At 36.7% G+C, this 23,558-nt stretch overlaps 1 long non-coding RNA gene across 1 annotated transcript; it reads left to right on the top strand.

Moving 5' to 3' along the window:
• Nucleotides 1-170: 170 nt before the first annotated feature.
• On the top strand, nucleotides 171-22,396 carry LOC111444840. Its single transcript, XR_002710750.1, has 3 exons — nucleotides 171-181; nucleotides 18,248-18,355; nucleotides 22,382-22,396. It is a non-coding gene; the product is annotated as an uncharacterized LOC111444840 (long non-coding RNA).
• The last annotated feature ends 1,162 nt before the right edge of the window (nucleotides 22,397-23,558 follow it).

A 23,558-nucleotide genomic window follows, 5' to 3' on the forward strand; every position in this document is an offset into this window, starting at 1 on the left:
CAACTTGATCAACAACTCTTGTTGTTTTATCAGTAGCTTCTTTAGAAATCTCACTTAATACTAGTTTGCTGCGAGGTTGATTATTTCTTTCCTGGTCTTCCTCTAAGAATGTAGCATTTTTTGATACAAACACTCTATTTTCTTGAGGGTCATAAAACAAACTACCTCTCATCTCTTTGGGGTATCCTACGAATATACATAATTTTAAACGACGTTCTAATTTCTTGGGATTTTGCAACAACACATGTGCTGGGCATCCCCAAATCCTGAAGTGACGTAAACTACCTTTACGCCCTTTCCATAACTCATAAGGTGTTTCTGAAACACTCTTAGAAGGAACCATGTTCAAAATGTATGTAGCAGTCTCCACTACATATCCCCAAAACGGATCAGGTAATTGAGCGAAACTCATCATAGACCTAACCATGTCTAACAGAGTTCTATTTCTCCTTTCTGATAAACCACTCTATTGAGGCATACCAGGGGCTGAGAGTTGAGACGTTATTCCATGTTCTATCATATAGTCCTAAAATCTTAAGTCCATATACTCTCCACCTCGATCTGATTGAACTGTTTTAATAGTTTTACCTGATAGATTCTCAACCTCAGTCTTATACTCTCTGATTTTTTCAAGAGCTTTGGACTTGTGATGCATTAGTTAAAGATAGCCACTACCTTGAATAATCATAAATAAAACTTATGAAATAGTCATACCCTCCTCGTGCTTTGACATTCATTGGACCACAGAGATCTGTATGCATGAGTTCTAAGGTTTCTTTGGCTCTATAACCTTTTTCAGAAAACGATCGTTTAGTCATTTTACCATCAAGACAAGACTTACATGGAGTTAAATAGTTGTCTTCTAACTCATTTAGAAGTCCTCCTTTAACCAATATCTCAATCCTATTGAGATTAATGTGGCCTAGTCTTAAGTGCCAAAGATAGGTATTAGGAGAAATCTTTTGTCGTTTATTTTGAGTTTCAGCTGTTTTAAACATCTCGGTATTTAAAATATCTTTTGTTTCGCTCGGTTTTAACATATATAAGTTGTTTTCTAGTTTTGCAGAACAAATATGAATACCTCTTTTGCAAATGAACACTTCCACGATTTCAAAAGATACTTTATACAATTGTTCAAATAAACAATAGATAGATATTAGATTTCTTTTCATTCCAGAAACAAAAAGTATATTATCTAATATAATAAATCTATCTCCAAAAAACAATTTTAAATTTCCTATTGATCTTGCTGAGACAACCTCTCCTGTTCCAACCTTGAGTGTTATCTGGCCGTCCGCAAGCATTCTCTAGGAGCTAGTTTCCTCGAAAAAATAACAAATATGATTAGTGGCCCCTGAATCTAGTATCCAAGTTGAGTTATCATACTCTACTAAACATATTTTCTATGAGTAAATAATATTTACCTTGTTGTATCTTTTCGGCATTTTTCTCTGCAAGGTATTTTGGGCAATTTATCTTCTAGTGCCCGTTTTCGTTGCAGTGGAAATATTTTTCTTTATCTGCTTTTTGAACCTTGTGTTTGCGGTCAGTAGGAATCTTATTTTTCCCCTTACCATTCTTCTTTATCAAAACACTTTTAGAAGTTGAAGGTCCGGACTTATTTTTGGAGGACGATCCTCGTAGTAATTTCTTAGAGATAGCAACATTTGCTTCTCCTCTTTGTCCCTTGTTCGTTAAGAGGGACTGATAAGTCTGTAGCTCATTGAGAAGAGCAGTCAAGTTATATTCTATCTTGTTCATCGTCACATTTGTGCGGAACTGGAAGAAGCTCTTCGGAAGAGACTCCATGGTAAAACTGACTTGACTCTTCTCATCAATGACATCTCCATTTTCTTCTGCCACATTGAAATGGACCATGATGTCAAGGACATGTTCTCTAATTGAAGTCCCTTCTTTCTCACGACAGTTGTAAATGTATTTTATGGCGTCATGTCTAAGGGAGAAGGACGGTTGTCCAAACATCCATTTCAGAGATTCCCTAATCTCTTTAGTAGTACCCATGACATCGTGTTTCTAAGCTAAACAACAGATAGGCTAGCTAAAATGTACATTCGGGCTTTGTCATTTGCCTTTGTCCATCTGTCATAGCATCCTGAACTGTTCTATTTGCATTTGAGCTGGGGTTTGGAGGACATTCCTCAGTTAAAACAAACCTTAAATCATCAATTACAAGTATTGTGTTTAGGTTTGATTTTCAAGTTGCGTAATTGTCACCGTTTAATTTCTCAGAAGCGAGTAATTGTACTATTGAGTTTGTCATGTTGTGATATAAAAAAAATTCTATTAGTGATTTGATTGAATCTTGTTTAATCCAATCAGGTTTAGAAATGTAATAATGTACCCAAAAATTATTAATTTGCAACGATACTTTAGTGAGTTAGAGCAACTGCTACCGAGGGGCAGTAAATCACTCCTTCACTAAACCAAGGCATTCTTGACTTAAACACTAATCCCAGAATAACTCTTGTTCCTGTAGTGTTTTAGTCATCGCTATTTTGGTCAAGAATATACTAACTCTTAGTAATTCTTCGTAAATGTGATCCATCAATTTCAGACCTCAGAGATCGATCCCAACAACGCTATCGAATAAAAAAGCCAAAGTTGGGAACAGACCTAAGAAATCCTATCCATTTCTTGAGTTTGCATTGTTTTGACTCCCATGTTACGACCCTTTGAATGGGTAGTTGCTCTAGGGTAACATTCAGGCCGAACATGGGAATCTCACGGTGCAACCTATTGGTGGAGACCATAGGACGTGTTGATATACTTCCTTCTCCCACTTACTATAAATACTTTCTCTATTCACCTCGTTATTGACTCATGCAAATACCTTTCGAATGGAGGACTCTCCAAGGGCGACACGAGGCCGAGCATGAATCTCACGATGTGAATTTTTTCAGAGAGCGTGAAAGGAAAACGATGTATCTCATATACCTTTTTCCTCACACTAAGTATTTTTTACGGTTGGGTATACTCATTATGTAATAGCCCAAAATTAAATAAAGAAATAACCGAATAAAAATAGTTAAAATTATAATAATTAATTAATTAATTAATTAATTTAAAAAAAAAAAAAAAAACTTTCCCCACTTCTCTCCACTAACCTCTCATCCCTTCCCACAATTATCTCTCCTCAACCTATCCTTACGCCAGCAAGTTACTGCAAAAAAGAAAGAGAAGATCAATAATTGTAAGATTTACTTGAGAAAAAAAATGAGAATGACCTTTACCCAATTGAGATTCACCGTAGATTTACGTGAAGATAGATCTGATCAACAAGGTATATATTAAATCTTTATTTTCTTTTATCCTATTTTTTTTGAAATCACACCTAGATCTTCATTGTATTATTAGAATGATCTGAGTTAGAAACTAAATGTCAATGATTCTAGTCAATCACGTCAGATTAGTAATGTTAGATTAAATTTTTATCAGTAGCGAAGTGAATAGATTAAAGATAGAATGGCCCAAAAAACTTCTGAATAGGAAACACTGAGATAAAGAAGGATTTAAGGATTTGGAAACAGGGGTTCACTGGAAATTTGGAAGGCATGACAACAGAATTAAAACAAACAGATAAAAAAAAAAAGAAGATTAGGGAATTAAAAATCACAAACTAAATATAGAGGGAAAAAGGTAAACACCGAGTGTAAATAGAGTGAGAGATAATTAAAAGAGAGAAAACACAGTAAGAGATAGAGAGAAGACCGTGAATATAATTGAAAATTATCTGGAAAATGTTGAAAGGGTATTAAACACCATCAGAGAAAATAGAATATATGGTAAATTTTAATGAGTATTAAATGGGTTGTATGAAAATAATACTATAACAAACATATATAAATATTTCAATACCTAATTCAAGCAAAGACTCTAACGTTCAAGACTCTAACGTTCGCATGAAGTATAACACATGGGTCAACATAAATTAGAGAAATAATTTTATAGAGTTCAAACCTGAAACTAATGTCATGGGCTCATATAGGTTGACTCGGATTTCAAAGGACGGAATCGAACTTGAATTAAAGATATATTCGTGACCACGACTTAAGCTGGCCAGGTAAGTGACCTTACTATCGACATGGTTATATTTGATGTTGACACGTGCCCTATGGTTCTGCACGTGTCATATATATTGATATGTGAATTGTCTGTGGATCGATATGCTTCCTATATGTTATGTTATGTTATGTTATTATATGTGATTTGTATGATAATAATTATGGTACGATGTGTTCAAGGATATGTTTGAGATAGGATATGAGAAGGATGCACAAAACAAAATGTAACGATAGAAGTAAGTTACGTTCATGAAACGTTAAGGTCAGGCTACATACCGGAGTGCTATGGATAGGATAGATTGATGAAAGAACACGGTTAGGTTATGGGTAGAAAGAGATAGGTTTGTGATAGATTGATAGAACGATAGTGTTGTGGTAAGTTAGAGAACGATAGAAGGGTTTACGTTATGACCTGTTTATGATATGGTACATTGTATGCTAGATTATTGTGCTTAAGTACGAAATCATGTGAACGTGAATGTATGTTATGCATGCTGCTTAGTTGTTGTGATATGAATGCATATGACGATGTGTGGCCCTTGTACGATTATGGCTTGTTATATGAGTATTGGAATGTAACTGAATGAATTGTATGACATGAAATATGGTAAATTGCATGATACATAACCCCGCTAGGAATATGTATGATATGTAACGAAATGAGAATGAGAATGACATGTAAGCATGAAAATATGACACGGGGTTATGTTCGTTAAATGATGACTGTAGGACTAGTGGGACCTCATGCATATTGTGTGATCATGCATTTGGGGGATACCCCTATCCTATCACGAGGGTACGGACGCGTACATCCAAATGGCAGGACAACGATCGTTATGCTCCGCATAGCGCTACCGTGACGGTTCTAGTTTTAACGGGTCCCAGTGGGCCCCAGAGCATGCCCACCGGCTAGGGACAGTGGCCCAGCGGTGTGCGAACTAGTTGGTGAGCCCATACTCGCACGTATGGGCTGCGTGTAGAGTATATGGTACACGTCCACGATTACCTACTAGGATTACACCGTTGGGAAAACGAAATAAAACGAAACGAAACGAAAAAGAAACGAAACGAAACTAAACGAAAGATAGGTCCCATCATTTCATTGCATGTGATTGTTGCATTTAACCCAATAGTGGGGTCACTTACTGAGTATTTCTTTAAATACTCAAGCCATGTGCTACTACATTTTTCAGGTTAAGGCAAGGCATTCCTGTACGGCTGACGACGACATCGCAACTCGAGATCATGGCACATGCATAGGATAGTGGCATTTATTTTCTTAGATTTAGGATAAAATAGGATGTTTTAAACTTAAACATTTATTTATTTTATTTCGAGTCTTTTGTTGTGTCATTTTAAAGATGTTTTCAAAACACGTAAGTCCATGGCTGTATTTTAAGATAAAGGTTATGTTTTATGGAATTTAAATGAAGTTTTCTGCATTCAATGTTTATGGTATGTATACAGTAGCGACCTTAAATTAAGTAGAAAATTTTGGGTCGTTACACATTACTTAGGTATATTCCGGCTAATTAAATATAACTTAAGTCTAGGTGATTTTTCTAAAACTTATATCACTCAAGCATGCTCATAAAACTGAGCTAACTATGCTCAAGTACTGGTCCGATCTCCAGGTAGTAGGTGTTCCGTAAACCGTCAACTTAAGTACCTCCAGCCTTAGACAATATCGTGTCAGGTGAGCTTTCTTGTAACCGCGATTTTATAAGACATCGACCTATTTTAACTATTAAAATTGATCATGCTTGGTTCTTTACCCTAAGTGAGCATGCTCTTATCTTTATTATAGATTTTAACGTCTATCTCGTTTTATGACGTTGAAAATAATCTATAACATGCATCTATGCTTTATATAACAATTCTATAATAATCCATTCCATGCAATAATATAACAATTATATCTATCACTCATGGAACCCTCAACATGCATACTATACATTATAACACTTATAACATACTTGGAATGCATGAAACATGCTTAGCCTATGGTGGGATTTTAAATCTATATGACATACTTTATGCATATACATTTTCAATTTAATTAAAACATACATTCATAATGCATAATTAATTAAACACACTAAAGTGGATTGGTTATGACATTTTAAAGTAAGCAATTAACTAAATTATTACATTAATAATTAAAAATAACTTGAACCGCTCCCGAGGATCACGAACTGGGCGAACCAACCCCTAAAAACATTGAACCATACCCCAACGGCAAGAAAAAACACCCGAACTGCCTCTTCCATCTTCTTCTTCGGTTCAGCTTGCTTTCTCTTCCATTTTCGAAAAATTACAACCTGAAATGGACTCTATGATTCCATAAAAATTACAGACCTTTCTTCACTCGTTAAAGCCCATACACATTAGGCCAATTACAATAATTGTATCAAATGGAAGCATAAAAAAAATGCCAAAACCAAAAACATCCACTTTAGCAACCACAAAATTTCATTCATGAAATGGTACCCACCATGCTCAAATTAATGTAAATAAACTGCTTATAACTTGCTCTGATACCAATACCAATTGATGGAGTTAATATAACACATGCGGAAGCAATTTGGATCTTAGGCACTCTTGGAACATCAATTATAGTAAATAATTAGCATGATCATAAGTATTAAAATTCAAGGTCTTTAAGTACTAACCTTTTGTAGTTCAAATTCCTTTTTCCTCACGAACCTGTTTCAAACCACCACTAGTGTCTTTTTTTCAATTCTTGGTATAGTTGGATGCATGGTACTTTTCAACACACGACCCACGTATGCATATATGGACCCATCAGACGGATTGGTGTATGTACCCCTTAGGCCGAACTTTGTCGGGCACAACACAATACATGTCACTGGACCCTCATAAAAAAAAATAAAAAAAAGGTCTTCATGATAACATGTCGAACATAAATATCGAAGGTATGCATCCGTACTAGCATAACATAACGGAGAAGTATCCCGATACACAAGACATACATACATGCACGAGGTCCCATGATTTTTATCCATTAGATAACATTTATTTCATTTCTTTTCTCCTTCCCTCCATAACATATTTCATGTATGTATCACGCATACATGGATAAACATCACATAATCCATCACATAACTTTACATGGAAAGATGTAACATTTCATACCTATCATACCATAACATATACCATCACAATATATCATATCATAAACATGTCAATTATCACATGTCTCGTACCTAGGTTGAGCGATCGAATACCTAGGTTGAGGCACGTCCTTATAAAATTCTAATAAGACAATAGGGTGATTTCTAGTATGAACATCTTGGAAAGAGGTTGGTTGGTTTCTTCCTTACGGCCACAGAGTCACCTATATTTGTGGGATGTGATCCTTCTGCATTTGCCAACTACTAGGCTATCTCATGTTATCCCACGCTCCCTTTTTAAGAAACAGGTTAACAACATAGTGGCCATATTCAAGAGGCCACTAGCTCTTCAGCGGAACAGAAGCTCAACTACCCTAACTAGCATGTGCATAGCTATATAGTACTAATATTGTAGTGGAAGGGGATTGGAGGGTCTAAAGATAGCGTAGCATTCACGCATCTCATAGCCTAGATAGTTACCTTGGTTATTCTTTGGAGTCGTGGAGATCTACTATTTTATTAGGGCCCTCTAATCACATCTTTGGGTAAACACAGGTCTAGATTTTTTACCACCGCTCACTATCCTATGGTATTTTGATAAGGCAACCTTAATTCTCAATCCAACGAATAATGCTTTTGTTGAAGCAAGAACACTTGAATCAAAGTAATTAACACCTCCTTATACAAAATTCGGATCAACTAAGAGATAAGGCTAGAATTAGATTACCTCTTATGATCGAAGATCTAGAAGCAAGATTTGGAAACCTTGTTCTAAATCGAGTCCGTCCCCAATCAAATTTAATGAAGGCTTGATTGAATGGCTAAAATCCAATTCTACCCCAAGAATTGCTTGAAACTTAGAAATGACAAAGATGATGTTCTGATTTCTAAGGAAACGTCTAAATTTGAGATTTCAATTTCATTCATCCACAAATTTGATTTTTACATAAAATTTATTGGTATTTATACTCCCAACAAATGACGTTTGTGGCCATGATTTAATCCTGATCCCCTTAAATCTCCATGAAAGACGAAGTCAATTTTACCCTTTGACAATTCCAAACATTATGAAACTAAAAATAATAAAGTTTTCCACCCAACTTTGATATGTTTAAGTGGCTGAGGAGACAGACATTTTTTTATCATATTTAGTCCACTAGAAATCTATTGACCTTATCAATATTTTGCACACGCTATCGCGTCCTAATCTTATCAAGATTCTCTAGTGCTTGTGAAGCACAAGTCGCTCTTACCAATTCTAATTTCCTACGCAATGGAAAGCATAGAAAACGACATTCATAAGAAATTTTATCATAGGGGCATTTTGGTAATTTCTTTCATCATGCATAACATACTCATCCATATTGCTTAATTTGTATTTTAATCATGCATATAGTACATAAAAGACATACGAAAAATACATACTAATTCAAAACAAAAAAAAAAAAAAAACTTTTCTGATGTCCTTAACATGTATTTTTTACCACCTAAGTTAAGGAATGCTCGAATGCTATCAGGTCCTAGCGATATCTACAAGTATTACTTTCCTAAAGTCTATGTAGTTACTTACTTGAATGATGTTTACCTTCTTGAGCCAGCTATTTCACGTGTTTGGAGCTGAAGAATTTATGGAATTTCTCTCGTAGATCCTAATTCAAGCATAATTATGTTAATATCAAAGTCAAGACAAAAAACTAACAAACGGAGGTCGAACGAACAAAATGAGACTAACATGTGCTTATACACATCGGGAAAGGCTTTTCACGCATGGAGGTTTTTTGTAGATCTCGGTTACTCATTGAGTCATTGGATCGGGTTCAGATTGCATTTTTTGTTAGGATCGAAGGTTAACGAGTTGCACACGCAAGCTTTTGATTGAATCCAGGTTCAGGGATCGGGTTAACCTACATGCATGTCACAATTAGTATCTGAACGATTCTCTCCGCTCAGCATTTGCCACTTGTCCTACTTAGCTTCAGACTCACTACTGCCAACGTCGTCTAACGTGTGCTTTCTCCCTTTTTGCCAACATTCAATATTTTAGATATACAATGAGGTTTCTATTACCTATCTAATTTCTTCTAAATTTTGTAACTTCTTACGGGTACACATAGGTATTTTCTCTTAAGTTTATTTTAGCCCCAAAAAGAAATAATAAAGTGCAAAGTCCGTCAAGAATTTAAAACTTAAGAAATTTACCATTTCTTTAAATTCAATGAAATAAATTTACCATTTCTTTAAATTCAATCAAATACTGCCTTTAGATCTTAATGAACTCTAGCTTCCTATATGAATCTTGGGTGAAATTCCCCCAATATCAACCTACTAAAAGTTTAGAACTTATTTCAAGAAACGAAATTAGAAAAAATGAAATGCTTGCCTACGCTTCATTCATTCTTGACGGATTTGAATGGTAACTCTTACTGTAATACCTTAAATTTGGAAATTTTTGGATTTTATTATTGACATAGTGGGTGAATCTCAAGTGTAGAAGGAAAAAAAAATGCTTGAGAAGCCTTAGGGAACCTTTGAAAAATATTCAATATTTATCAAATTAAGAAAAATTTAGATAAATCTACAGGGACAAAAAGGTAATTTTTTCTATCTTATAATTGGAGGGGTCTAGGATGGCATGTATAGAAAACAAAGAAGAGAGAGGAAGGGAGAATTTTTGTTTTTGTGGGAGGAGGAAAAAGAAGAAAGTAAAGAGGATGCCAATCCTACACTTTAATGAAAAATTTGGTAAAAGATTTATCTCTAGTCCTAGTAAGAGGATCGATGAGTGTCAGTTTTTGTTGTAGGATCGTTCGATTTGACTACGATGTTCAAGGAAATGATTCTTACAAGTTTTGTGTTGAAACTCGACCATGATTTGTTTTAGAACTAGATTCGAGAGATTTATAATTTCCATAAGAAAATATATTTTTTCCAAAATTTGAACTCAATTATTATGGTCTCTATCTTCCTTAAAATTAAAAAAAAATGGCATCTAATTGGTTGATTTGAGATCTTTATTTTTCATGTAGAAACCAATTCATTTCTAGTTAATGGAAGATAAAAAGCAATCCAAAAAATTAAATTAAAATGCATCGCTCAACGAAATCTAGAAAAATTGAACGTTGGAAGAATCAACCGTGGATACACAGCTGCTGGCGACGAGAGAGAAGCGTATTAGCAAAAAGTTGAAATGTATCACAACGTCGCAAGAATGACGGGTCAACTAGTCAACGAGGACGTGTTGTGAGACACCACTTTACTCGCTAAACCGCAAACGACTGAGTCTACCCTCTATAACTCAAACAGTACCAAAGAACTTTAGTTCGATCCGCGTGCTCAAAATTATACACGACCTATTCACTAACCAACGACACGCGTCCCAGACTTGCTAGTTGTTGAAATTTCTTGTCTTACCCAATATACTATTTTGATATACTTTACTACTACGGTAAGTAATCATGCTATGACAGTGGATGAGATGTTTATTTATCAGCACTCTGGGTAATGGATGGATGTTATCGCCCCATTGAGCATGTGTGACTCCTAGTGAATGATTGTGTGATCCCTCCCTTTTGAGAATAAGCAACAGAATCGAGTTAAGTCTAGGGTAAGCAGATAGATTGGTGGGTCGAGACTTAGGATTGAACACCTTTAAAGGTCTAAGACCAATGGAATCATGAAGGGCGATCAGAGGGTGAGACAATATTATAACAAAATAGTGTGCGCACATAAGAATTTACAGCACGACACTATTTAAAACACAAAATAAAAAACGAACTCAAAACATTTTAAAACAAAAGAGTTGAGGACAACGGGTGAGGTTATTCTATTGCACCTGCCCAAGAGTCCACTCTCGACTTCGACTAGCTCCTTACCTGAAAAAAATGGAGAATAAAGAATGAGTACAAAGACTTAGTATGCAGCCTGCTTGTAGGCTCTCAATCGTGTCGTTGATATGCTAGGATACCACACTCTTTCTTGTCTTGTTCTTGTTTCTTATTGTAAGTACTTAGGCCCACTTGTTCTTGACTTGGGGTTCTTATCCTGATTTATTCTAAGGACCTTGGTCCTTGGATTCTAAAACCTTGGTCATCCTTTAAAGGCCTTAGTACCATGGTTCTTGTACTTAGAACTAGGGTCTTGATCCATGTTCTAGACCTAGATCTTTCTCTTGTTCTTGGTACTTTCTAGGTATTTATTCAGTTATTGATTTATTCTCCAAAACACTCTCCCTAGGATTTACGGCACTAGCCATACACCTGGCAATCTTGTGTCCAAGGCTTGTTACTCAGTGGTAGATCGACTACATTGCATTGTAGACACGTCATGTTTTAAGACATTAATCACGAGGCTAGGTAGTAGTTACCCTGAACGTAGGATCCGTCCTATGAGAGGCCGTTGATCATGTGAGTAACTTGTTTAAGTGGCATGTACCGAGGGGTAGCACCCCCTCACCATAGGTTACTTCATAGCCTGTGGGACGGGTTCACCAGTTAACACTCTCATGGATGCAAGCAGACCAACACTCACCATGTTCTTCCCCACCTTGTACCATTGCGAAGGCTAAGTTTTCTACCCAGGTCTTTGTATCAAAAGTGTGGAAACTGTAGGGACAAAAGTAAACAATTGGTTCACTGCTAGGTTAAGGATGTGATGAGAGACTACAAGTAGGTTGCTTACTCGTGACGAGAGGGTACTCTAGAGTTTAGAAGTAATACAGGAATTATGGACCTAGGGAATCATGTATCTCGTTCCCTCTTCCCTCGTTAGATGAATTTGGCATATACTAATACATATTTTGATTTCCCTCTTATTTTATACACATTGATTAGAAAAAAAATTTCCTAGAGATTTAGGGTGTGACATGATAAAATCAAAACCCCATAATGGTTCTCCCAACAGGCATTGAGTAATTCTTGCGAAAGAAGTCTTGCGCAATTCCTATTTGAAACTATAGTTCTAGAATTTTTTGAACTTATCTGTTCTACCTCACCTTAAAATTTCTAAGGTCCTCCTAAAAAGTTTGAAAGTTCAAGTTAAAAAAATAAATCAGAAATTTAATACCTTGTTGGACTTGGGTGCTATACCTTATGTAATCTATGTATTTCTTTCTCTTTTTATATTTTCCACCGTATAAGTATTCATATTTTGTTGTCCATTTTATGAAAGTGTTTTAAAAATCAATGAAATATTTATTATTCTTGGGCTAATAACTATTATCTATTCAAGAAATTTTGTTATTGAAAATCTAATAAATCTTTAAAATTGTCCCAAAATTAACCTTAAATTCTGTTGCATAACCGAGATTAGTTAAATGATTAAGTTTTTTACATCCATAGCATGCATTTACATAGTTTCTTGCATGTACTATAAGTATGTATATTTATTCACATGTCCAACACAAATTGGTAGTTAAGCTAAAGGTTGATTAGGAAATGATAAAGAATATTGTCGTTTTCTTTCTTTTCACGATGGCTTTAGTTGGGGCTCAGGTTCCAAGGGTCGCTTTACCACCACCAGGACCTTCTAGATATTACATTCATGTTGTTAACGGGCTAAGCAAACTTGGGTTGCTTGTGCATTGTCAGTCTAAAAACGATGACTTGGGGTATCATCGTTTGCTTAATCATGGAGATGATTACCAATGGAACTTCAAGGTTAACTTTTGGGGAACAACCCTCTATTGGTGCAAATTGGAGACGCCACATGAATACGTCTCTTTTGAAAGCTTTTGGCCTGAAACACAGCACTTATGGCTTCGTGATAGGTGCAAACATGGAACTGTAGGAACTTGTATTTGGACGGCTAAAGATGATGGAATTTATTTGAGAAACTTTCTTGCTAATGTTGATGAATTGATTCACAAGTGGATCTATAAAAGATAGAGAAGCTTTCTTATCTCCTACCGGTGGAATTATCCTTGAGGAACAAATGAAAAATAATGGGATAACACAGAAAGGTTTTTTTTTTTTTTTTTTTTTTTTTTTTTTTTTTGAAATGTANTTGATAATGAAGCTTATTGTTGTTCTCCAAAATTTTAAATTATGAAGAAAAAAAAATTAAATTTGTATATGAATACAAGTTTTCAAAATTGCAATATCGTTTTTATATTAAAACTAAATAAAATAATGATTTCTACTAACCAATCTTAGAGAAAGTTTAGAATAATAAAATCTAAAATAGGTATTAAACCCTCATATTTCTGCCATCTTCACATGGATTTTAAAATAGGATGGTAGGCACAATCCTTGAATTTTCATACATCTTATTAAAAGTTTCACATATTAAAAAACAAACAAAAAATGAAAACTAAAATAAAATAAAACAGGAAAATTCGATAAAAATATAAATTTAAATGAATATAAACGACACCAAAATTAAATACAAAATAATATTTAATTACTAGAGGGTGCTGTTAAATTTTTTTATAAAGGCGAAAAAGGTGTTGGGATATACAAACACAACTAGTTTGGTAAACACCTTATATCGTGTAAAGTTATTTTATTCGGTTAGTAATACAATCACACCCAATATATGACTGTGACCTATCGTTTAAACCATACCATGACCTTCGGCTTTTTTTCAATTCTTGGCAGAGTTTGATGCATGGTACTTTTCTACACACGGCCCACGTACGCATACATGGACCCATCAGACATCTATACGTGCCCTTTAGGCCGGACTTTGTCGGGCACAACACAATACACGTCATTAGACTCTCATAACAGAAAAGGTCTTCATGATAACATGTCGAACATAAATATCGAAGGTATGCATCCCTACGAACATAACGGGGAAGTATCCCGATACACATGACATACATACATGCATGAGGTCCCATGATTTTTATTCATAAGATAACATTTATTTCATTTCCTTTCTCCTTCCCTCCATAACATATTTCATGTATGTATCACGCATACATGGATAAACATCACATAATCCATCACATAACTTTACATGGAAAGATGTAACATTTCATATCTATCATACCATAACATATACCATCACAATATATCATATCATAAACATGTCACTTATCACTTGTCTCGTACCATAAAATATTTCATATCATTTTCATATTATATCACAATGTGTGTGTACATACATACATACATACATACATACATACATACATACATACATACATACATACATACATACATACATACATACATACATACATACATACATATATATATATATATATATATATATATATATTTGTCATTCAGGTGTCGTATCATAATCATATCGTATCCTAAACACTTCATGGTCATATTGTTCCCTAATTTATCACAGCCTAAATATTCTTATATCTATCACAGTGATATCGTTTCATGAACGTACCTTAGTCATATCGAACCACATATCAATATATATGGGATCTCTAGTCCTAGTAAGAGGATCGATGAGTGTCAGTTTTGGTTGTAGGATCGTTCGATTTGACTACGATGTTCCAGGAAAGGATTCTTACAAGTTTCGTGTTGAAACTTGACCATGATTTGTTTGAGAATTAGATTCGAGAGATTTATTATTTCAATAAAAAAATACATTTTTTCCAAAATTTGAACTCAATTATTATGGTCTTTATTTTCCTAAGAATTAAAAAAAAAATGGCATCGAATTGGTTGATTTGATATCTTAATTTTTCGTGAAGAAACCAAGTCATTTCTAGTTAACGATGGAAGATTAAAAAACAATCCAAAAAATTAGATTGAAATGCATCGCTCAGCAAAATCTAGAAAAATTGAACGTTGGAAGAATCTGTTGGGTTTTTATGTCCTAAAACTCATAGTTTGTAAACAAAAACATATTCTATTTTCAATAAAGTTATTATTGTTGTTTATTCAGTAAAGATTGTTATTGAATAAAGTGAACTTTACGATCATTAATCTAAATCCAATAAACTAAGAACACTCTGGCTATAGTATGATTACTTGAACTATATGTAGAGACATAAGAGTGGATCAAGTTCAGGTATATAGTCAAAATGATCTATAGCATAAGGATTAGGCTGAGTACCTTATTCTGGGGACACTATGAATGCGGCCCACTTTTGTATATGATAAAAACAATGTGATCACTAAATTGTACATGTGGAGGCATGTAAGTAGAGGCGTCCTATGCAATGAGTATTGCATAAGATTGGACCATGAAGAAAACCACTCTTACTTTATAATGTCGTAACTCGATCTTAATCCTTAGCTAACCATGAACTCCTGTTTATTCGGAATTATCCTTAGATATGCATGGGTGAGAGTGGATCGAGTTTGCCGACTCAATTGGCCTCCCATTTCAGGGGTAAGACTGTATGAATAGCTGGGGCGTGGAGTGCAAGATGGAATTCGCTCCTACCCACTTTTAGGGATAGAAGACAAGTAGTTCCCTTAAGTATTGACTCTAGGTCTTGAACAAGGGGCCCCACCCACTCATTGGCGTGAGAGGGATTCGGTTTACTGGTTGGACCACAAACCAATTGTTCATAAGAGGATCAGTGGGACATAAGGAACAAGAAGCAACTTCAGGGGTAAAACGGCTAATTGACCCAACTTTAGCTACGAACAACCTGTGAAGGATCGGCTTACTAATCATGGTTATATCAAATGGACAGAAATATATCTATAGTGAGGGGAGTGCAACTACTAGGCTATACTGGAGTGTCCTAGTAGTTAACGAGTGTTGTTTATTAACAAGGTTAATGAGTTTAACCGGTTAATCTTGGATCGTTGGAGCCCATGATCTATAGGTCCATTAGGTCCCTCTGCTAGCTCATATCGAACTAAACAATAGAACAGTGTGACGAGTGAGTTCGAAGTGTTCGAATTCAAATTAGGGAATATGCACTACATATATACGATATATTTAACTGCATTTTTGTTTTAGTTACGAATTAAACAAAAAGAGAGAATTTGAGATATTTAAATAAGTTTTAAATATTTTAATCAAATATTTGTTGGAATTAATTGGGATTGACTTTTGAGTTAATATTATATATTAATTAAATAGTTTAATTAATCATTTAATATTACTTTAGTTTGAAATTAATTATTCAAATTAATTTTTAAATTAGAATGAAGAAAGTCAAAATGTTGACTTCATTTAATGGAAAAATCTGTACTTTTGAGGTGTCAATATTTGGTTTAACCAAACTTGCTTGCCAAATAAACCCACAAGTTTGAGTGGAATTTTGAGTGTCAAAATTTGGTTAACAAAAACATCCATGCTTACCACATAATCCCAAACATTTAACGGAATTTTGAGCATCAAAATTTGGTGATCTCAAATTTGCATGAACATGTAAACATGACTCTATAAATAGAGTGATCATGGTGCATGAAAGGTCTTCTTGGTGGAAAACCTTGAGAAAAACCTCTCACAAACACTCTCTTCGTATATATAAAATCCATCCCAAGTTAAGTCACTCACCGGATTCCACAATCCCGTTCTAAGGCCGGAGGATAGTGGAGAAGACATGCTAGTTATTTACTATAATTGATGTTCTAAAAGTGCCTAAGATTCAAATTGCTTCTGCGTGTGTTATATTAACACCATCATAATCGATCGTGGATACACAGCTGCTGGAGATGAGAGAGAAGCGTATTAGCAAAAAGTTGAAATGTATCACAACGTGGCAGGAATGACGGGTCAACTAGTCAACGAGGACGTGTTGTGAGACACCACTTTACTCGCATTATAAAGTGAGAGTGATTTTCTTCATGGTCTGATCTTATGCAATACTCATTGCATAGGACGCCCCCATAGAATATGTTTTTGTTTACAAACTATGAGTTTTAGGACATAAAACCCAACAAACTCCCACTTGGACTAAAACTCTAGTGGGGTTTTATAACGTTGAATAGAGAGAAAGACATAAATACAATAAGATAGGGCATAACATACTCATGTCTTTTCTCCCACTTGCCCTAGATTACATAATTCGTAGTACTAGACTCACTAGGTGCCCTTCAAACACTTTAGCCATGAGGGGCTTTGTAAATGGATCAACAATGTTGTGCTCTGAAGCTATCTGTATGACGATCACATCTCCTCGTTGCACAATCTCCCTTATGAGATGATATTTGCGCTCAATATGTTTTCCTCACTTATGGCTTCTTGGTTCTTTTGAATTTGCAACTGCTCCACTGTTATCACAATAAAGAGTGACGGAAAGATGCATATTTGGAACGACTTCCGAATAAGTTAAGAACTTCCTAAGCCATACAGATTCTTTTATTGCTTCACAAGTAGCAACATACTCAGCCTCCATTGTGGAATCAGCAATGCGACCTTGCTTTATGCTTCTTGATATTATTTCTCCTCCGTTTAGAGTGAAGACAGATCCTGATGTCGATTTCCTCGAATCTACATCGGTCTGAAAATATGAGTCAGTGTACCCTGTAAGGATCAGATCCTTAGCACTGTACATTAGCATATAGTCTCTCGTTCTCCTAAGATACTTGAGAATATTCTTAACGACAGTCCAATGATCACGTCCCGGATTGGACTGATATCTGCTGACAATTCCCACAGCATAGCATATGTTGGGTCAGGAACATAGCATTATATACATCAGACTACCGACTGTTGACGCATAGGGAATGTGTCTCATATTCTCAACTTCTTGAGGTGTCTTAGGACTTTGTTCCTTCGACAAATGAATTTCGTGCCCGAAAGGTAATAATCCATTCTTGGAGTCCTAGTACATTGACTCCATTTCAAGATTCATGGCTTTGATCCACTGGTCTTTATCTTTATCATTTATTGCCTGTTCATTAAATACCCGAATTTTTAGATAAATAAATAAAAAATAAAAATAACAACATAGGAGCAAAAGAGTCATTTTGCCCCTCCCTTACCTAAGGGGTCCAGTTGTTTGGGCTTCAAGAATAAAGAGAAAGAAAAGAAGAAAAAAAAAGAGAGAGAGAGAGAAGGAGAAAGGAGAAAGGAGAAAGGAGAAAGGAGAAAGGAGAAAGGAGAAGAAGTTAGGGTTAGGGAGAGAGGAAGAACAGAGAAGACAAACCACCATTGCAGATTGAATCCAAGGCAAGAAACTTCAAAGCAATACTTCTCTCGGTGCTGGAAAAGGAGTTTGGGTGGTGGATTCACTCATTCTGGCAAGAAGATCCGAGAACGGACAAAGTAAGGTTCCGAACTTCTTGTTTCGATTTTATCTAGATTTGAGGAGTTTCTTGAGGGTTAGATCTGGAGTTTTTGAGGTATGTAACTAAAATAAGATTCACACAGGTTTCTTGAAGTTCTTGGACGAGAATTGGACGAAAATCGGAGTTTAGTTGGACTTCGGGTAAACCGAACGAAAACAGAAAATGTGAGTTTTTTCGTATCTTTGGACGGCCTTAACTCATCCTGTGTTCAAGGAAAAACTAAAGGAAAAATATATTGTAGAAGTAAAATATGAGATTTACAATTTTCGTGAAGAAACTTAGTTAATATGGATTACGGATTGAAAGATAAGAAAATTAGAAGAAAATAGATCGAAAACGCGAAAATGCTAACATCTGGAAATTTGAAACACACGCAAGAGAGAGAAAGAGATCGCCACGCGTCGTTCATTGAACGGAAGAGCACGCTGGAGCCGACGTGCGTCACGTGGCAGCGTTCCACTGGTGCGCTGAGTCGGGTTGACCCGTACGCCTGCCGAACCAGTCTGGAAACCCGCAGTCCAACCCGACATTTTCCGCCAAACACTGTGCTCCATGTGTCGCGCTCAGAAAATTTAAAGGTAAGTCCGCAGCCGCTTGGGTTCGAAACGCAGCACTGCTCGCGCATGTGCCCTACGCGTGGAGGCTGCGTGTGTGGGTGTGTGCCGACGCGTGCACGGCACGTGGGGCCCCATTCTCTCACCCGTTTGGCCTTCGTTTGCTTGTTTTTTGCCCCGATTTCAACTCTAATCCTATTTTTATGTGAATTAGACCTATCAAGGAAATTCCAGAATTTTTGGAACCTTTTTCGGCAAATAAATTCGAGCTTGGGAAGGCACACGTCAACCAAATAAGTAGCCATTTGGATTCCCACGAGCAGTACTTGTAGGAACCGCTAGGAAAAAGCATGCATGCTACCACATATAAACTTAGCTAGCCGGACCTACCATATTAGTATGGAAACTGCAAAAATGAAATGATTAAGGAAAGCTAGATATGAAATGTTTATTAAATCTGTTTTGATTGAGATTCTGATAAAGTATGTATGCATGAGGAGGATGGGAAACTTGTGAAATCTGCACTCTGGGTAAAGATGGACGTTATCTTCCCGTTGAGCATGTTTGTTAATTTGCATGAACTGCTACGTGTTAACTCCTATGCATGATGATTGCTTGTGTTATCTTTCTTGTTGAATATGAAGGAATTATGAGCGTAGATTAGGGTGCTTGTGACTAAGTAGGCTAAACGAGATCCTAGATTGGGAGACCTCTAGAACACCGTGCATATAGACCCGCAAAATAATTATTGGCAGATCTAGAGCCCAGAATTCTAAACCCGATAGGTTTGTGAGACCAGGCACGAGAATCCTAGAGATGCATGAATCCAAGTCTAAGCCACCAAGTTCCACTCTAGAAAGGATAGTAGGACACCACGGTAACTGTAGGTAGCCCGCTAGAGTTTAGCAGTGTAGGTAGTGTCATCAGAACCTCCACTTTCCTCTCTTCTCCGATACCATACCGTCGAGACAGAGCTCTGGTACAAAGATCGTTGAGCTTGGAAGATTTGGATAGGGAAGTGTGACAGGTGCCCAGATCTAGTGGTGATAGATAAGGGATCTTCTGAACAGGACTCCTGGGCCGTAGAAACCCGTCCCTTAGTGGGGGGACGTGGAGCCACGTAGGATGACTCAGTAGCTAACCGGCACACAGGGGGTCGCACCCCGAATTTAGTGGATGTATGGTCTCGTGTGAGGGTTGTCAGCTAACCTCCACGGATGATGTTCAGAGAGAGTCACGTATTCAGATCCAACCATACGATCCCCTCAGATTTACTTATGAGGTCGCGCCTCACCTCAGGACACTGATCATTTCATAGCATAAAATGGGCAAGCCTCCTAAGATACAGAAAAGAGAGTTGTAGCGTGATTCGTACTCACTAGAACCTAGAGATAAGACCGTGGATACCTACTAAGATAAGGATGTGAAAAGAGCCTACAAGTAGGTTGCTTACTGAGTATATTTTTATACTCACTCCTTTCTCTTTTTTTTTTTTTTTTCAGGTACCAGTCGATATGGGGAGGTGCTCGAGAGCTGCACTGTCACAGAGGGGTGTTGTTCCGGAGCGTCAGTCCCTTGTCGGTCTTTTAAAGTCCTTTGTCCATTTTTTTTAGAGTCTTTTGTATTTTCTTCACAATTGTATTTCCCGTTCGAAATATTTGATTTTAATTTCGTATTTAATTTGGTGTCGTTGACTCCTTTTTCTTGTTTTAAATTTTATCAAATTTTCATCTCCTATTTTATCTTCTTTTTAATTTCATTTGTTTTCGCTTTCGTCTTTTTAGTCACGATCCGATTTATCGAAGCCTCGAAAATCGGGTCGTGACAGATTGGTATCAGAGCAGTCAGGTTTTAGATTCTTTAGACTTTACTTTTAGGATAGAGAGTCGTACGCCTCTGTGACTCAGCTCGACGACACGCCTCGCCGCGACTAGGTATTCAGTCTAACCCTATTTAGTAGGTTATGATATGATGTAAAACATGTGAATATTATGTTTGTCTTGGGTTACGTGGTAACTATGATTATGCCTCAGGACGATAAATAATGAATGATCACTCTATACGTCGATGCTGCGAGTTATTGTGAGGAGGTCGAGAGAGGTCATTTTATAGCTTACTAGCCTTAGGAAGATAGAGAGGTGACGCCGCAAAGTGCGAGACGTCCAAAGATGTACATGAGACTTTCTAAGGCCTAGTACGAGGTGAAATACCTTGGACCTAGCCTCCTATGACCATAATTCTAGATGGCAAGCATGTCTCCGTGGAGAGCACGTAGTAGGCCTAGACAGTATAGAGAATTCCTTGGTACAAACCACATAAGTAGACCCAAGCAATATTGTTCATACAACCAAAGACGATCACTATAAGAATTAAACACCCCTCAAGCAAACCATTACCTCAACTGAGTTTTGGTTAAGTTGGGAAGTTGCGAGATAAATCCACCAATAATGAGAATGAAGCGATGGAAGTCATGACTTCAAGGTTTGGTTGGAGTCTCCACGAGCTAAGTTCAAGTTTATGGACTTCCAAAAGTGTGATGTGCCCTTTATGCCACTAATGAGATATGGGGTGTAGGATATTCCTATTGATGGATCACCTAATGGATGACAAGTCATTTTGGACCTTGGTGTAGAGGATCGAGTCCAATAGCAGCACGTGGTTATCAGGATCATATAAACGTGTTCTAACCTATTCTTAGGTCAGAACAAGCATGCTTATAAACGTGAAAACTGTTAAGGTAGTCCAGTGAACCTTAGGGTCGAGAATAGCAGGAAAAAGCAGTCAAGCTATGACCATGCCTTTATCGTCTGGAGGGAGAAAGTTCAGATGCATGTTAGTAAGAACCAACCCTTGATTAGGTTATTTGGATTACAAAGAGTAGAACTCTATTTTCACACATGAGTGTAACACCATACTTGTGAAGCATGCTCAGAAAGAAGTAGAGAAGCTAGATAACGTGAGTTTGGAAACTACCTGAAGAGTAGTGAGATGGTGATAGTACACTAGTAAGGGAAGCAGAAGACATAATGTGTCTTAGGGTAAACCTTGGACATAGATAAAAGTATCCTCAGACCTCAAGGAAGACTAGTTACCAAACAAGAGTTTTTAGAGAGTTCCATAGGATCCTTTATAAGAACTTGAGAGATGCACACACACGAGCCAATATAAGATATCAGTACGAAAGGAAATGTGACTTGATCAACCATAAGACACTACCGAAGTTGGCCTAAGTGAATGTAGAGGACTTATACAAGGAACCTTTACTTTCAAAAGAGCCTGCATTTAGCTCAGATGAGTATTAGTACTCAAGCGAGCTACATGACAAGTTATCTCGTTGTGAGAAAGACCTATGTTGGCCAATTGGGAGGTCGCTACGAGACCATTCTTGGTGAAGTAGTAAGGATTGTAAGGGTCTCGACAAGTTTAGGATACCTATTATGAGGATCAAGGAGAGAGATATATCGAAGACAACGACTAGGAGAAATCACGAGGAAGGAAAGTTTATTGATAAGTCTTTCGACCTGATCAATGTCTTGCTAAGGTTTAGGTTTAGACTAATCGAATGTTTAAGGGATTTTCTTGTTATCGTCAAAGACGACTTCAATGACAATGTGTCGTTGTACACCAAGATAGAGTTGACAAGGAACACTTGGGGGAAAGTTATGATGATGTTATGAACACACCAATTGTACGCAAAGTTTCCCAAGAGCAAATTTTGGCTGTTTGAGATGACAATTGAGGTCATGTGGAGTCAAGCAGAAAGATCACAGTAAATTCCGCTAAGTTTGATGCAGTTACGAGGTGGCCAAGACTGACCACGGTCACTGAGTCATGTAGTTTATGGGGGTGTAAGGAGAAATTAAGAATGCCCCAAAAAGTTCTTTCATTCTGTTGATTTCTAAAAGAGAATGGCAATGGGCATTGCGCGGTGGACTTGGCGACTACAGTTAGTTTCGTAGCCCTCATCCGATAACGTTTAAGTATCAATTTCCATTCCAATGGAATATACGAAATTGCAGAGTGCAGAGCTACGAAAACTAGGCGCCATTTTGATGCCCAACGTAGAAAGGCATAAACTTGGCGCAATCAAAGGATGCATCCACAAGCGCCACATTTCGCTCCACCTTCTACTTGTGGCTGCGAAGTAGAGGCAGAAGGTCCCTCTCAATGAACTTCAACATCCTTCTTTTAATTTCTTCATTCTAATTCTTGCAAATCTTTGATATCTATGACATACTCTCTTGCAAATCTTTCACCTACCTTTTGTGTGGAATCCTTCCAATTTTTATTTTACAGAACACTCATCTCGTTGATATCTATGAATTTCACTTAGTTGCAAAAACATGCGTAATCCATCGGCCATAGTCCAAGAAAATGGCTCTATTTTCGATTTTGTTTCTAAATTCGGTTATTTTGAGTTCAGTTGGAAGTTTCTTAGCTTGATTTCTAATAGGTTTTCTAACTTGAACAGGTTTGAGGATTATCATTTTGCCAAAAGGACAATTTAGGTCTGGAGTTTTGTTGAGCTTGAGTTCAAAAGGTGGCTCGAGACTAAAGAGATTTCTAAACGAGTTCAGTAGTGTTATAAGGTTCCACTGTGACAAACCCTCACTTGGGTTCGCTTCG

This window comes from Cucurbita moschata, unplaced genomic scaffold, assembly GCF_002738365.1.
Source record: "Cucurbita moschata cultivar Rifu unplaced genomic scaffold, Cmos_1.0 Cmo_Scf00007, whole genome shotgun sequence".
NCBI lineage: Eukaryota > Viridiplantae > Streptophyta > Magnoliopsida > Cucurbitales > Cucurbitaceae > Cucurbita > Cucurbita moschata.